The sequence below is a fragment of the Dasypus novemcinctus genome, chromosome 9 (genome assembly GCF_030445035.2).
Source record: "Dasypus novemcinctus isolate mDasNov1 chromosome 9, mDasNov1.1.hap2, whole genome shotgun sequence".
Taxonomy (NCBI): Eukaryota; Metazoa; Chordata; class Mammalia; order Cingulata; family Dasypodidae; genus Dasypus; species Dasypus novemcinctus.
The window spans coordinates 764,332-770,317 of NC_080681.1; the positions used below are offsets into that span (position 1 = coordinate 764,332).

General features: G+C 42.8%; 1 long non-coding RNA gene across 2 annotated transcripts; it reads left to right on the forward strand.

Annotated features, from left to right (window-relative positions):
- The first annotated feature begins 470 nt into the window (after window positions 1-470).
- Window positions 471-4,230, forward strand: LOC131279672 (uncharacterized). 2 transcript variants are annotated; one of them, XR_009187050.1, is made up of 3 exons: window positions 471-838; window positions 1,661-1,851; window positions 2,631-4,230. It is a non-coding gene; the product is annotated as an uncharacterized lncRNA (long non-coding RNA). The 2 variants fall into 2 exon arrangements; XR_011649574.1 differs by lacking the exon at window positions 471-838 and adding an exon at window positions 860-1,317.
- Window positions 4,231-5,986: the final 1,756 nt, after the last annotated feature.

Consider the following 5,986-nt stretch of genomic DNA (forward strand, 5'->3'; position numbering starts at 1 on the left):
CATGTGTTTGTAGTGTATTTGTTCATAAAGCCGAGTAGTATTCCATTGTATGTATCTACCACATTTTATTTATCCATTCATCTCTTGATGTACATTTGGGTTGATTCCAACTGTGGCAATGGTGAACAATGCTGCTATGAACATTCGTGTGCATATATCAGTTTGTGTCCTTGTTTTCAGTTCTACTGGATATATACCCAGCAGTGAAATTGCTGGGTTATATGGCAAATCTATGGTTAGTTTTTTGAGAAACCACCAAACTATCCTCCAGAATGATTGGATCCTTCTGCAATGGATAAGTGTTCCCATTCCTCCACATCCTCTCCAGCATTTGTATTCCTCTGTTTTTTTCATAGCTGCCAATCTTATGGGAGTAAGATGGTATCTCATTGTAGTTTTGATTTGCATTTCCCTGATAGCTAGACATTTGGAGCATTTTTTCATGTGCTTTTTAGCAATTTATATTTCTTCTTTGGAAAAGTGTTTAAATCTTTTTCACATTTTTTAAATGTGTTGTTTTTCTTTTTGTTTTCAAGATATAGGAGTTCTTTATATATACAAGTTAGGGAGGTATTAATTGAGATAAGACACCTGAAAATAAGTCATAAACCAGAAATATATCATCTCCCCTCATGACCTACAATCAAGAAATTCTGGAGACATTAACCTGGGGTATCCATCCCCTAGCCCCCTGTATCTCAATGGTGCAAAACAGTCAAATGTGTCTCCAAGAGGAAGCCACTCACATGAGAAAGCAGGAAAGAGCTTCAGTATCAGGACTTAGGTGAATGTGCCTCCAGGCCAGCGACTTGAAGCACTACCAACATCAGAAGTTCTGGTAAACACTCTTGGGGTTACAGGAGTCTTCCTTGGACTGGGTGGAGGGAGGATCTCTCTCCAGGGAGGCCCCCTGTGGCTTGATGAAAACATTCCCTGGAGGAATACTGGGGGCCAACTGGGCAGCTGGTGGTGGAGCCTGAGGAGGAAGGCCTGGGGTCCAGCCTCCCTCAGCAGACTGGGTGCACCCCACAGCTGAGGCTGGGATCAAGGGCTCCAGAGCAGAGGCCCTCAAGATCCCAGGAGGGGCATGCTGAGCACCCCCACAGAGGATCCTTGGGTCACTTGAAATGTGGGGCATCTGAGGAAGGACAAAGGGCTGAGTAGGAGGGGCCTCTGCTGGTCCCCCTAGTTTTCTGATTTGGATAATGATCTTCTCACCTCTAGTCCCAGTGGGGACAAGATCCCCCTTTCATGTCACCACCTGTGGCCTGGGGAATGCAGGCAGCAGCAGAGAGCTGCCAGGAAGAAAAGATTGGGGTAGGTGCTGCCCCCAGGGAGGTGGGGGTGTTGGGCCAGGAATGAGTGAAGGATTGGCAGGGCAGTGCCAGGATACAGGGAGACTCCGGAGTTCATGGTCTTGTCTGGTCCCAGCACTGGAGATGCTGTAGAGACAAGGAAATGGGTGGATTTAGAGGCCACAAAGGCAACACTCTTGAGGCTCTCAGGAGCTGTCCTTTACTCATTAGGAAATTGAGAGCTGGAAAAAGTGCTTAGTAAAAATTTCTTCACCTACGCAGCTCTGGATCTACCCAGACATAACTAAGATAGTTTTCTCTTAATCCAATCTTAATAGTAACTCTTTGTTCTTAACTCCCAAAAGGACATCAACCAGACCTTCCCAGTTCTGCTTACAGGAATAAGAAGAATAAAATATCAACTGAAGGCAAAACCAGAGAATAGCATCAGAAGCACCAGTATGTGAATGTAAACTGTCACTGGTAAATCACTGAAACTGGAACAACAGTTATGAGTTTAACATGCTTGAGATGACACAGGACTGGAAAATTGCAGGTACCCTCCTCACAAGACCCCTGGAAGGTCTAAAGTCACCACTTGTTTCTTGTTTTGCACTTGCTTTTCTTTTCATCTCTCCCCTCGGTTTTTCCCTGTACAAATTCAAGTTCCCATTCTCACTTTGAACTGGTTTTGGGAAGATTCTCCCAGTTCCTTGCTTGTGCATTTGCAATAAATGCACCTTCTCACTGAGAGATGTGTTTCTCCTTTGTGGTGCTGGAACAGGCATGCCATTCTTTTGGAATGGCCATGCATATGTCAAGAGAATCAGAGCTATGAATGTCAAAAAGTGAGCAGGCACCTAGGTGGAGGAAATTCAGAATAGCACCTGTCCCTCTAGTGATTTTAGGTTCTAGAACTCCAGATTAGGATTTTCCCATAAGAGAACTTGCTCCCACTCGATGAAGCTCCCAGACCTCTGAGTGCTAAGGAGAAAGAAGCACGTGCTATCAGGACAGCCCCTCTCTGAGGAAATCACTACCAGAAATTCAGCTAGACTCAATATTTGGTGAAGGCATTCGGTCAACCTCTTGACTAAAGAGCTGGTGCCAAGGAATTCTTTGGAAAAAATACCTCTCAGCATGCTCACGGGCAGATAAGGGATGTTCTTTTGGGTAAGTTCTAGGCAGCACAAGGGCATCATGAAGGTGGTAAATTCTTAAGATTATGTTCTGCGTCATCTCTTTAGACTGTTACCAATACTACTATTACTGCTAGTACTATTAGTGATAGAGTAACATATACCTAATTGTATCTCTTCTCCTTCCCCTCTGCAGAAAGAACCTACCCTTCTTTGAGTGTTTTACTGAAAACAAATAGCAGCCACTTTCTATTCCATGGCCATGAAGTATTCATAGACTATGAGCAACATCTTCACCTCAATTTTAAAATGAAGAGCTGAGAGTTCACCGTGAGGAATTAGAGAAGATGAATTGGTTGAACATCTGAGTTTACACAGTTTAAGAAAAAGTCATAAAATCCAAGTAAACCCAATCTCTAAAACCAGCTGAAGTTACCACAAGTGCCCTGGAAACATTGAATCAAAGAAAACATTTTCCAGGAGTGAAAGCAAAAGGCCTCTGGGCTGGTAGGAGCTTAGAGGCTCTGGGCTGGGACCGTTAGAGTAACTTCCAGGCTGCCTCGCAGACTGGATATTTCACTGCTGACTTGGCCATGATGAAGTCTACCGAAAAGTGTTTTTACATGAGACTATTGATTCTAACTGTCCCCATAGGATCTCATTTACTCCAGGTCATATTCTTCCAGTAAAATCATACATAAGTTCCCAAAGTAATGACAAAGGGTGGAGACAAGCCTCTCTACACTACCACACAACGTAAACCCGGTACCATTTAATACCGTTGTTAACATGGCTTTTTTCTAGAGAGAAACTCTTCCTGCATCCAAACTTTCTCATACCTATTATAGCCCTCACATATCTAAAGAGACCCCTTCCTCAACTCTAAGTCTTGGGTTTCCAACCTACCCCACCAATTTCCAGGGGAGAGGTTCTTGGTGGAGTCCAGTGATTTCTCCTTCCTCGAGATTCATCCAAGAAGATGGGTCAACTGTGAATTTCTATGGATTTGAAGGATATCAGGGACCCTGATAACACACCACCTTATCCTAAGTGCTTACCTTTTGAAGTCACCTCGGTACACTTGGACACTGACCACTGCTCTCTGACAACCTCTAGCAAAGATTCAATTCTATGCCCTGAGGGTGAACTGCTGCCAACAGATTCTCAGAAATCCACGGAAAGGGTGGAGAAGTTTGAATCTCAACAGGACTAGGATGAGCACTCAGACATTCTACAGGGGGGAGGGGCAGAGGACAGGTGGGCTTGAAGTGGGGGAGGGTAGAACGTCATGCAGGACTCTGATGGGAAATTGCAGGTGGTCCCTTCAAAGTATAATGGGACAGCACAGTTATTAGGGACTTTGTTAGAGCAAGTTATTGATTCTTCCTAATTCATAGCACAAAGACTTCTTCCTAGGTTCTATACTTAAATTATTTATAAATAAACATTGGTTTGTGCTGGAAAGCCCCTCCACCTCAAAGAACTCCAGGCTTGTAGGCTTACAGGAAAAATCGATGCTTTTTTCTCATTAATTGGTTGTTAAGATTTTAAAATTTACATTTCAGTGATTTTGATTACTTTTAACAGGTGAACATTGCATGGTGTGAAAGTCAAATTTTGCACAATGGAAAATGTAGTGAGAAGTCTTCCACCCACCCACTTCCTCTGGCATCCCAGTCCACATCAGCAGAGGACACTAATGTTTTTGCTCCTTTTGCATCTTTCCAGGAAAATATCATGCAACTAAAAGCAAACACGATGTAAATTCAATATAAACATTTTATGTTTATTTGTCATTTTAAACCATTTATACAAGAGTATATATATGTTATCTAGTGTCAGTTTTACTGCAATTATTGTCTTTTGGCTGGTAGCTTGTTTTCAACTCTTCTTTCCTTAGCATACACTACAAGGAGAAGTTCTTCAATCAATAAAACCTTTAAAATATCCCTAAGAATAATGTTCCCAGTTTCAGCAAATAAAAAATAAACCTCAGTAAATTTTGACATTCAGTAAACAATGAATTATATTCTAGCATAAGTATGTCTCAAATTGCATATGACATATATGTTAATACACATTGTTTTTATGAGATTTAAGTTTAACTAGGTGTCCTCTATTTCATCTGGCAATGCTACATAAGAAGTGTAACCCATTATGTTTTTAATGGTTACCCCATAAAGAAAAAGAAAGCACTGAGCCTGCAGTAAAGACAAGTGAATTTGTATCTATGCTCCACCCAAACACATAATTTTTATATTTCTACTGAATCAGAAAACAGTCACAGGAAGTATTGCAAAGCCTGGATTTATATTCTACTTCATTGCTAAGAAGCTTGGTAAGAATTTGCCTCAAGTTTAAGGACTCAAGAAAGCCATGAACTAGTTTCTGGACTCAGATTATCAAATGTCCTGATGAAAGCTATCATAAAAATAATCTTCAATCAAAATCTTACTGAGTCCACATTTACTGTACATATTAAATAAGCTCACTAAAAAATATTCTAATACGGGAAAAGTCCTAGGATACAACCAGCAATGGAGTTTAGAGAAAGCATAGCTTTGAAGGAGTTTCCAGATCCCAAATACTTTGCCAGGATGGGTCTATAAGGAACCCTGCCTCTGAATAGGAAAAAGGGCATATTCTTTGAAAGGCTATGAACCAGAAGAAAACAAATGCAGCCAAGACGTGCATAAGCAATCCTTCCAATCTGAGGACATGACCCTAGGCTAGACCTCTTCTAAAACACTTTACGGAGGACCCTATCTCAGTGCATGGGACTGTCCTCCACATCTGTGAGTCTAAAAATCGTGAGTCTTCCTTTCCCACATGCTTTCTCCCAGAGCCGGGGATGGCTGCTCGGGTTCCTGGAGAGGAGGCATGGCCTGAACATGCCTCACAGAGCCTTATGGGGCTCCACCACCTGCCTCTCCTCCATGCCCCTCCCAGGACCTGGTCCCTGCAGGACCTGGAAGCTTGGCACTTGGGCACGTGGCTGTGGGGTCGGGGCTCTGTCACGTGTTCTCTGGTCCTCCAACCACCTCTGATGTCAGTTGGAAACTGGCTCCAGGAGGGAAATGCATGTGCACAAGGAGGAAGGCAAGTCCATAACTGTGAACCCCAGGGTTTGGGGGGGAGGGGTTGTCCCATCACCCTAGTCCCACCACTTCCACCTGCTTTTCTATGTCAGTTGTATAAAAAATAAAGATGAAGTATGCGCCAACTCATGACTTCCTAGTGGTGTCTCTGGGCTCAGGACTGTGTGTGCTCCTGTGAATCAGGAGCTGCTCCCTAAGGCTGTGGCTCTGCCCTCACTTGTCCCTTCCACTTTCGGGGGAGCATCTGTACTGCGGGAGGGAGGAACACTGCAGACCAGACTGGCTGCATTTGTTCAACTAGATGGTATAGAGTTAAATTAACTTTAAATTGTTAATAATGTGACCTAAGTCTGTATCTGTTACATTGTGATAATACGAAAACTGAGGGAAAATATTTCAGTATATAAAATACCTTCTATTGAGGAAAGAGGGAACACTAAACATGAAGTGCAAA